Source organism: Bidens hawaiensis, unplaced genomic scaffold, assembly GCF_021521415.1.
Source record: "Bidens hawaiensis isolate Kalapana, Puna unplaced genomic scaffold, B.hawaiensis_p1.1 tig00001087_1, whole genome shotgun sequence".
Lineage (NCBI taxonomy): Eukaryota > Viridiplantae > Streptophyta > Magnoliopsida > Asterales > Asteraceae > Bidens > Bidens hawaiensis.
The window spans coordinates 2,075,382-2,087,282 of NW_027491062.1; the positions used below are offsets into that span (position 1 = coordinate 2,075,382).

At 34.0% G+C, this 11,901-nt stretch overlaps 1 pseudogene; it reads right to left on the reverse strand.

The window, feature by feature from the left end:
- Positions 1-4,250: 4,250 nt before the first annotated feature.
- On the reverse strand, positions 4,251-5,878 carry LOC143557505 (stress-related protein pseudogene; annotated as a pseudogene).
- Positions 5,879-11,901: the final 6,023 nt, after the last annotated feature.

Genomic DNA, 11,901 nt, shown 5'->3' on the forward strand with positions numbered 1-11,901 from the left:
ATTAAACTACCACCACCGCTTTGACTTCCGGTGACCATCATCGTCATATGCACAAACCACTACCGCAACTCACAGTCGCCGCCACACCACTACCGTAACCCACATCCGTCGCCACCACACTCCGCCAACACCACCATCCTCGCCACGGAGCTCCTCCAATCACCTAAAACCCTACTTTTCTTCAACAAAAACCGTAACCCACAGAGCTCCTCCAACCACCACACTCCACAGAGCTCCGCCACAGATCCGTTCCCCAGTTCCCTGAGAAACCACCAGTCACCATCTCACTCCGCCGGTCTGTGCAGAATCAACCATATGATTTATGAATTCTATCGATTAAATGAAATTTGGGCAAAAGAGGGATGGACTGAGATCGGGTTAAGGGGTTAGTAATTAAAGGGGTTTTTTTTTGTGGTGGTGCGGTGCTGCGTCGATGGTGTGATGGTAATGGTGTGGTGGTTGTGGTGGTGGTGGTTTAGAGCTAAAAAGAAGAAAGTGAGGATGAAGTTGTATATAGAAAGAGAGATTGAAAATGTTTTTTTTTGTTTTAAGTTAATTATTATATATATATTTTTTTCTTTTTTTAAATTTAAGGATACGTTAGAATTACAATTATGCTCATCGCATGTCTGACACATGTCATACTTAATTGAATTTTTCTAACCCAGTTAGCGTAAAGGACATAACGTGTAAAAAAATGTTTAAAGTACACCGCCTATAAAGAAACTAAATAAAGGACATGAACCGTAAATTGCTTTGTTTAAAGGACAAAATTTGTAATTCTGCCTCTTTTGAATGCAAAACAAAAAGATCAAATCATAGCACTCGCGATAACAATCATCATGATTACCTTCTAGGAATTTCAACACACACAACATTATTAAACGAACGTTACCGGACGTTCACGAACACTATTAAACCAACACGGTCTTTGTCCGTGTTCGTCCGTTAAACTTACCAAACATATTTTTTTTGTCCATGTCCAGTTCGTTTATTGAACGGGTGAACATAAACGAACTTCCCACCGTATAATATATATATATAGGGTTGGTATCATTTAAGAACTTTGAAAAAGTTATAAACTCTTAGGAACTCAAAACAACTAAACATTTTTTTTTAATTTTTTTAATATTAACATTATTTAAGAGTAGTTTTATCATGTTATATATAAAAATTTTTGATTACAAATATTAATCACAAGTTTATATATGTAAACTTTTTGTACTAACAAATTTTTATATGTGTAAAATAAAACATAGATATGTATAAAAACTAATTTTCAAAATTGTAATCGTAGATATAGATATAAAAAATGATAAAGCTACTCTCAAAGAGCATTAACATACAAGATTTTTTATAAAAAACGTTAGTTTTCAAGGGTTCCTTCAAGTTCTTAAATAATTTAACAGTTCTGTAATGATACTCATCCTATATATATATATATATGGATACAAATCGTAACTATATTTCTAGTAATATAATCCATACCAACCGGATGCCGTTAAATATTTGTAGTAACTTCTCATCCTCTTTCCTATCTTTAAATCCAAAATTACATTAAAATACACTACATTTTTAATCTCATTCTCAATTAAATAATATTTTTTTATACATTTATCATTACATTCTCTATCATTCACTCACAACCACCTATAAAATATATTAAAAAATTAATAAACGGTTGCAATGACATAAAGATTGTATTATTCTTATTTCATGAAAATTTAGTCACAACTCACCATTGCTCTTACATACATAAAAGAAAAAAAAACCCGCATAGCGTGACAGTTAAAAAGAAGATTAGTTAGTTACTTATTATTTGACACAATCTTAATAAGTCATAATCCATACATAAATTGACAAATTCTTTTTGACAAAAAAAAAACTACAAATAATAGAGATTATCTTAGTATTATATTTCTAGTAACTATACGTCTTGTTATGCAAAAAAATATTTAACTACTATTTAGTTTGACGTTGGGATTTTTTTATCCTACTATCGTTTTCCAAGTAAATATTATCTATATTATTAATTATTTATTTATTTATTATAGAGTAAATGACAGTGTTGGTGCCACAAGCCCCTGATTGGGTAAAATGACGGCACCACATTGGTCTATTAATTTTGTTGATATTTTTGTGCTTTTAGTTTTAATACCATAAGAAATGTGGTAGTAACCGACCGAACACAAATTTTTTTTAGTTTCGGTAGCGTAACTAACGTATATGAAGCCGACCGAAACTGTTACGAACATGATGGAAATGCCCGGGTTTTACCAACACCCGAGTTATCGACCGACATCACCCCATTGGTCCACATCAATTTTTATACCTCTTCTTTGTTTTTGTTTTTGTTTTACTTCCGATATCGTAACGAGCATAAACGAGGCAAACCAAATTGACGCCAAATTACCGTATCAACGCCCGACTGAAAGCATGTGATTGGGCCAAGTGGCGGGACCACATTTAAATTTGTTTTTTTAAGTTTCGATACCATGAGAAACGTAAAAGTAGCCGATCGAATACCATTTTTATTTTTTTGTTTTAGTTTCACTACCGTAACTAACGTAACTTAAACCGACCAAAGGTGTATTGAACATGATGGAAAATTGGAAACACCCGGGTTTTACCAACACCCTAGTTTTATTGACCGATGTCACCCCATTGGTCCACCTCAATTTTTATATTTTTTTATTTAGTTCCGATATCGTAACGAGCGTAAGCGAAACCGACCGAATTCAAGCATAATTACCACCTCGACGCTCGGGAACAACAACGCTTGAGTTTCACCATCGCCCGGTTTTACCGACCGAATAAATGTCGTTTTAATATTTAATTTTGTATATGTTAATTTATGAATTTAGTAGGGTTTCAACGCTTAGGGTTTACCAACATTGTCTATACCGTAACGAACGTAACCAATGATGACTGAATTCATGTTGACTCACCGTCGTGATGCTCGGGTTTTACCAATTTTGTTTATGATACGCTATATAAGTGCCGCTATTTCTTTTTTGTTTTTAGTTTAAAATGTTAATTTGACGATTTTCTTTTTTAGGTTTAGTTCCGATACCGTAACGAATGTAGCCAATACCGTCTGAATTCACGTTGACACGCCAGTACCACACCCATATTTACCGACAAATTTCAACACGCAACGCACGGGTAAATCACTAGCTCTTTTGTAAAACTGGGAATTATTTGTCAAGGAATGTATATGAATAAATACTTTGAAAATTTAAAATTTACTGAAGTGAAGTTATGAGAACTTTTACCTTTGTTTTTTTTTAAAGGCCACTTTATTGAAAAAAATATAAAAGGACACTCTCTAGGAGTAAACAAAGGAACGAAAAACAAGAAGACTAGCAAACATATTACACTTGAATGAGGAAATTAACAAAACAAAACTTGCACCAGTTTTCTTAATCTAGTGTTGCCCTGTTGTGTAGGAGAAATTGCACAGAAAGCGGGTAACCTTGGAAATTTGAAAGTCATAAATTACTTTCAGATCAAAACTATATGTATTCACAAATAAATTGATCGGATAAAAACTCATAATTAAGAGCAAGAATCAAGTATGCATATTGTGAGAGAATATATATTGAACCGGAGAATGAAATCGTATGATCAAGACGTAGTTTTTAGGGTTTGGGGGTTAGTAAATGCTTAATCAGCTATCCCGAATTTGAATTTCAAATTCATCAATCAATACACTCCTCTTGTAACTCGGTTAATACATGCGAAATTTAATAATAACTAAACTTCTAATGTAAAATTTATAAAGTAACATATGTCTAGCCAGAAGCTCCACCCCTTGGAGCCTGCTACTAGGGAATTCAATCATAATAAGATCCAAAAATATGTACTCTGGCTTCAAACATAGACTTAATGTAAGGTCCGATCCCGGTGTCCTACATTAGGTTTAGAAATTACTCATAAAAATAGTTATAAACATCAGAGTGGATTAAACTTCCCATGCCACCTAAACGTCAACTAAACAATAAGTGAGTTCGCAGATCTTCATTGAAGATGATCTAAGTAATAAACAAAATTCCATTGTTAACTCATATCATCATCATCATCATCTTGTGTTGTATCCGCTCATTAGACACTATCCTTGATTATATTTCTTCTCATTTAACACTTAGCACGTGACAAGGTTAACTTGGGTATAATGTACCCACAACCAGCATAAAAAATTTATATTGAAAACAAAACTAATACCACATAGTAAAACATAAACGAATGCATTCACACGATTACTAACTAATCTCCCCTTTCATCACAACAATGAAATGCCACCGGCTCTGCTTGCGGTTCAACCGGGTTGAACACCTTAGCAATCCTCTCGGTCGGCACCAACGGAAGATAACTAGAAACCTTGTACCCTTTCTCAGCCGTCTTCTGCACGGTCTGGTTATACTTCTCCGAACAGTAAGCCGCAGTGGGCACCACCACCTTAGGGAAGACCGGGAGCTGGTTCAAAGACTGCCAAGCCGAAGCAGCATACCGTTCAGCCACTGGCTCGTATCTCGTATACAGCCCTTTAGCAGCCGGCTCAAGCTTAGTATACGCGGTTTTGACCACACCAGCAGTCTTAACCTCTTCAGACAAGTTCTTGGTTTTAGCTGAAACTTGTTTCACAAAAGGCTGGACTTGGGTATCGAATTTGTTGACCGATTCGTCTACCTTGCGATCAACAAACTTTAGGACCTCAACAGGGACATTATGGAACTTATTATATGTTGGGCCGAGCACGGTCTTTAGCTTACCCTCCATCGTCTCAACCCTTGGTTTAAGTGGACCGGAATTGTTCTTGGCATAAGCGTAGGCTTTCGAAGCGTAAAGAAGTGAATGGAGCGCTGCCATTTGTACAAACTGAAGGTACTTTAATCTTTGTTCTTCTTCCCTCTCAACCTGATTTAACACAAATTTATAAACAAATAAATTTTCATCATGACATGTAATTTAAAGTTTTCATACGATAACATATATAATACCCTATTTCATATTCGGATGCGGTTTAGATTCGTAGCTAAATTAATGTGAATACAATGACATGTTGCAAGTATTTATATTTGGGTGCTGCTAAACGTACCCCCTACACCACTTTTATTAAATATACACCCCCTTAATTTATTTGATAAATTACTATTACCCCTTAACATTATTTATATACATATTAGTCCCTAAAACATATTTTTCACTTAATAATCTTCATTACATATATCAAATTAAAAACTATCAAGTATTACTATTAATTTATTTTTTTAATATTAATATTGTAAATAATTATAATACTTTTTTCAATTTTAATAGTATATATATTTATAATATCCTTATTTTACCTCTTTATCTTTTACCAAATAAACCCGAAACTCGAAAACCTAAAACCCTAAACCCTAAACTCTAAACCCTAAACCGGAAACCCGAAAACCTAAACCCCAAACCCGAACCCTAAACCCTAAACCCGAAACCCTAAACTCGAAATCATAAAAAAAACGCAACTTGTAAATAAAAAATATGAAATCCTTATTTTTGTGCTAATTTGGTAATTATATGATTTCATGGGTAATATTAAAATTAGTTTTTTTCAGGGGAGGGTATGACAAGCAACCAGGGGAGGGTGCATTTAGCCTGACCCTATTTTGTTAATTCGGTTTTGAAAGAACAATCAATAGATAGAAAATAGGATTACGCACATTTAATGATAAGAAGCGGAAAAAAAGCAGGTTGCCCATCTGGCTATACGCTTCTTTTTTTTAGTTTAATGAGAAATGGAGTATATATCTAAAAATAAATAAATTATGTATTAAAAAAATGATAAGAACATACGAACCTGTGATTGAATGGCAATAGGAACATTGTTTTCAGCCATGATCGAGTATATGATTTAGAAGGAATTTAATTTTGAAGGTAAGTGTGGATCGGATTGGATTGAATTAATTGATGAATCATTTGTCTATATTTATACAGAGTTATGGAACCTTCTATTGAAGCGTGTCAAGTTGGAAAAGTAATATAGATCTAAATTGCTAAAACGACCCCTTCGCATTTCAACATGTCCGTTCAAACCCTTAACACACGGGTAAGAAAATATACTTTAGTTAGAATATAAACTCTATTGCAATATACTTAATAATGAACTTGAGAAAGAATGTTACTTTACGCATTTGAGATCCTTAGAATATCAACTTATTGTGTTAAGATAGACATAGTTGGTGCATAGTAACACGTTCAAGATCTTTATATCGATGTCACTTAACTATCTAATACAAATATAGTTAATACATAAAAATCAGTATCCAATACTGTAATACACATTTAAATAAATTCTTTTACTGGTATAACGTGACGACGATGTTTTATATTTGGCTTTGCCGTTCTTGGTACATGAAATCATATTATTACAAATTAAACCTTTAAAATACAAATATTCTTTTAGTCATTCTCAAACTCTCATGGTTAAGTTTGTAAGAAATGTAGGGGTCATATGGAACATATAGATATATTATAAGGTTTATGATGTAAATGATGTAAATGATGAAGTTGTTGACATCCTTAAGTTTACTTATAGTGGTAGAGAACAAGGAATCAAACAAAAAAAAAAGAAACTTCACCGCTAATCTACGCGCACGCCGTGAAACGTATTCAGACAGTCGCCGACTTTCGATACTTGGATTATTATATTTTATAGATACGTTAAAAAAACAGAAAAAAGAAACACCTGTCTATGTTTATAAAATACGTGAATGAATACACTATCGTGAATCAAATTTTTTTATCGTGTATCTCACTTTCATTGGGTAAAATGGATGTCATAAATGAATCCACAGTAGTATTCGCTAGTGTATTATGCTTTCGTCATACAACAGTACTGTTGGAAAATATGGACCGGTTCGTGTTGGGTTCTAGTAATGATCGGTCAACGGTTTAACATTTAAACTCGGCTTTGGTTATAGTTTCATAATTATTTAATCTCATTAATATTATCAAGAACGCAGCAGGATAAATAAATGAGTAATCATCACTTTATGGAACTATACATGATCTGGTTACAAACAATACGAGTACGAAACAAGACAACCAAAATTAAATATAATTATAAACCGACAATATTTAATTTTACCACGGTTAATGATTAACCGGTTGAGACACCGAGGTTCAATGAACCGAACAATGAGCGGCGACGGTGGCGTACGGGCAGCAGCGGCGGTAGCCGTGTGATGTACGGAAATAGGGGTGTCACACCCCGACTAGGTAGTTGCGGAAGCGTAAAACGAGAATGTAACAGATAATACTGGTATCAACAACATTGTTTATAAAGAAATTCACAAACTAATTTACATCATATTACATGGGTTGGTACTATGTTTACAAACTAGATGAGAATCACATAACCGGTTTACGAGCTTCTTATTCAATATTATATATCTGCGTCTATTCACAGCTATTCAACTTCATTCCTAACACCAAGAACGTAAGCAAATCATTCCACCTTTGCTTTACCTGAAAAGCATGTTAAAACAGGTCAACTACGTCTAGTTGGTGAGTTTCAAGTTTCACGAGTATCAACGAAATCAGTATACGAGTTCGTAAAGTTTACAGTGTGTATGTATACATGTATGTGTATGATGTATTATACTAAGCCACAAGTGAAACCGAAACGAGCTAAAACACATGGCCACCCCTGCCCATGCACTCCCGTTGGCATTTAACAGCCACTTTGCCCCAAGTATGTACTATGTCTAACACCACATAGCAGTATGTAATAAGTTTAAATGACAATGTGCAACTGGTTAACATGTTCTGGCATACCCCACCGGCTCTGTCAGTTGGGTTTGTCAAACCGATAGTACTATCCACACGTCACCGGCACGAAGTTAATCACTTGTGTTTGTGGGGACTTTCAAGTGTTAGTACTTAGATAATTCATATCACCACACATTTTCAAGTATATAAGTATATGTAAACATGCTTTCCACCCCAAAAGTTCGTAAAACAGTTTAGGAAGTGGGGTCGTGAAACTCACCTTATTGTAGTTCGAGCAGGTAATATACGTCAATAAGTGTTATGCCTCGATTATAACGTGTATCCTATAATCGGTATCGTACTGTTAATACTAGTACAGTGTTTAAACCAAATTGGGCTGTATAACTAGTCTGGTTATAGCTGTTAGGCCCAAAACATGACCATAGTCTTAGATTGTGACGTTGTATACTGTGAAATACTTAAAATCAGATTTGGCTCAGTTTCACCGTTTTCCGAGCCTAGCCAAGTTGATCGTTTACTCGTTTCGGGAATAGGTAAGATCATAAAAACTTAAGTAAACATATTGATTGATAAAATGATTTAATTTATAAAATAATTTTAAGGTTTCGGTATCTGGATTGATCGCAGGGTCCGTTTCCGTTTGCAAACGGGTTTGATTATACAAAACACGTACAATCCATCCAATTTGTCCGGAATTCTCGTAAAAGGTTTGTTTTTATCAAATTCATTCGAAACTATGATATTTGACTACTTTTGACATTTTGACATACCAATCAGTCCGTTAAACACGAAACTGTCGGTTTCGTTAAAACAAATATAGTTTAAATCTTTGATTAATCATAACTAATTATGTACTCATATATAAATTATGAAAATTTTTATAAAAATAAATTAAAATATGTAGAATTTTGTAAAAATATTTTCAGAAATTTTATGATTAATTATCTATTAATAAAAATTCATTTAATGTGCTATAATTGAGTAATAAATAGCCCGTTTATACCGAACGACATCCGAAAAATCCGATAATTTTTCCAAGTGGTGTCAATATCAGTACATATCCCCTGAAAAATCTCCAGAATCTAACTCTTTGGTAAAAATGCTTTTTTTGCGCGTTTTTCGGCTATTAAAACTCGGTTAAAACACAATTGCACAAATAATACCTAGACATCTCCAAATGTTCTAAAACTTTACCAGTGATCTTAATATATCATTTATGGGTTCCAAGCCAAATTTCATAATTTTTCATGAAGTTTACCTATTTTTCCCGAATAAACGCCAGTAAACGGTAATAAATTCGCCAAATATTCTCCGTTTATTGAAAAATTACCAAATTTGAACAGGGACTCATTTAAATGATCCCTAATGTCCCTGAAAATTTTCACAAGCTAACAACAAGAACGTCACAACCTAATACTAAACAGCCCGTAAACGAGTGTTACGGGTTTACCTTGTCGGTTTTCGATGAGTTTTACTAGCTTAAACGACTTTCCGGGTCTCGGGTTGCAAACTCAGTGTATATACATATCATATAACATCAAACCAAGCATAAATCATCTATGTAACAGCCTTGATAATTAGGGTTTCGGTTTTGGGTTCAAACCGGAAAAATGTTGTATTCATGTTCTAATCCGCGTTTTTGACCAAAAAAGTATGTTCCTGGTTTGTAAAGATGTTTAACATCAAAACATAATTTCACTTGATTTTTATGATTTTTGAATGGTTAAACATGTTTAAAACTAAACAAGATTTAATTTTTCATGCTTAAACTTTGTTAATCAAGCATGAAATGGATGAAAATTTGAAGATTACATTTAGGGTTTTGGCTGGATAATGAAGAACTCAGCTGTGATTTCTTATCTAGGTTGAAGTTTGTGTGAAAATATCAAGTAACAAGCTTGTATAACAAGCCTTATACAAGGGGTCCCACCCCATTTTTTTGTGGTCGGCCCATAAAGGGGCCCATTGGGCCTCCTTTTGGCCCATTAATGCCTCGGTTTCCGTGCCATGCGTAAATATCGGTTTAAAATTTAATTCGGATTCGGTTTTTCGCAAGAAAACTAGTTCGAGTGCGAAAAACAGCGCGAAAACGAGTGTTTTTCAGCATATTTTTGTAAAATAAGAAAAACGCACTGACTCGTTGTAAAAATCCAAAATATTTTCACGGATCGCTTAGAACATGTCATATAAGTGTTTTATAAATCTTTTTCGGTTTAACGGATGCTAAAATGCTCGTTTTGATGTTAACGATTGCGTTTAAACTCATAGCGTATCAATAAACGAAACCTTTTTCGTTTAAATGGTTTTAAACGTACTGGGGCCTAAATATCAATATGTTAGCCTCTATAATATATATATAAATCGTATATGACCCCTCAGTATATATATATATACGGGCCATAATCAGTATCAGTCGGTTACTCGTTTAAGCACTACGAATTAACCGATTTATCGTTTACTCGCTACGTATTAAATAAGGTATACCTCGTTTTGTCACGAATGTCACAAGAGGCGGCGAAGGTTGAATTATGGTAGACTAGCATGACAACGGCCGACGCGGTGGAGGCTTGGTCCGACGAAGACTTGTTTGCGGCTGTTTGGTAATTCACTAAAAGGGTTGTTGCCTTTTTTTTCTTTTCTTGTTTTATGATATAGGATAAAAATAATTAGTTTTCTACATAAATAAAAAAATAACCATTATAATATTTTATGAACATCGTTATTGTGAGTTCTTGTGAGGGGTTAATATTTCAACCGACAACCATTACGGTGAAGAGAATGAGAGACATTTTAAAACCAAAAGCTACACATGCATTGATTATTTAACTCATTACATTACTTAACTTTGTCTTAACCATAGGTCCACAACACACGATAAAACAAGGTATACATATTCAATAGGCGTATATTAAAGTGAAGGACAAGTGGATGCTACATGGAATGATGGGACCTCAATCAAAGAAACCTCTGCGGGCGGGTTTTCTCTTAGCGTAATCTACAATAACAGTCCCACCATACCTCTTGCTTGCTTCGTAGCAATCAACAGTGGTTTCATACCTTGTCGCGTGTACTTGGGTGGCATACACTTGTTGTCGAACCACATATGCTGGTTGACGATAATGTTGATAGTGGAACAAGTCAGTACTTTGATAAGGTGGAACACTTACAGTTGATGTCGAATACTTATGATTGGATTTGTGCCCACCAGAGAAATCTAGGAGAGCAAATGCGTCACTACCAATGTTGGCAAGTTCTGTTTTGGACTTGGAATAATATGACATTTTTGTTAGTTGGGAGAGGGGTTCGGTTTTGTTGTGTTTGTCTATGGAGAATGTTAAGGGATTACGCAACTATATATAGAAAACTTGTTGCTTTGTATTTTTATTTTATGTCATTGTTTTCATCATTATTGGAGGTTGGTTTCCTTCCATGTTCCACATTTGGAATCAAATAAAGACATATATTCCTTGTAGATATAAGATGATCCACAATCAAAATACATACACCGAAAGTGAGTTGAGCATCGTATCGGCCATTTATATTATATCTTAGTTCCTTAGTTGATCAAAAGAACCACCTAAATTATGTTAAAAGCTTTTATGTTAATGATTAGAACCTAACTAAATAGTTTAGTTGATCAAAAGTACCCCTAAATTCTCTTGAAAGCTTTTATGTTAAATATTTGAACCTAACTAAAGAAGTTATAGTTGATTAAAAGTAACCCCTAAATTCTCTTGAAAGCTTTTATTTTAAAGACTTAGAACCTAGCTAAAAAGGTATCACTATGATTTGTTTTTTGACTATTCGATTCATACTTGATACGATGCGAATACAATTCTTTATTTTTCGATAAACATAAAGAGGGGGGGGGGGGGGGGGTTGTTACGTAATTATGATCATGTCATTATTATTTATAGAGTGTGTTCTCCTTGAACCAATATATTCAAACCAAACCAAGAAACGTATCAAAGCTAAAACCAATTTCACCCTACAATTAATTTTCAGTAGTTTAATAGAAATATTTTGAAGATTTTCCAAGGGTTTGGGGGAAAATGTGGTTTTTAGTTATACAAGTTATCCCAATTTAAAGTTTGCATCATTATTGAATTTATATTGTGTATGAGAAAG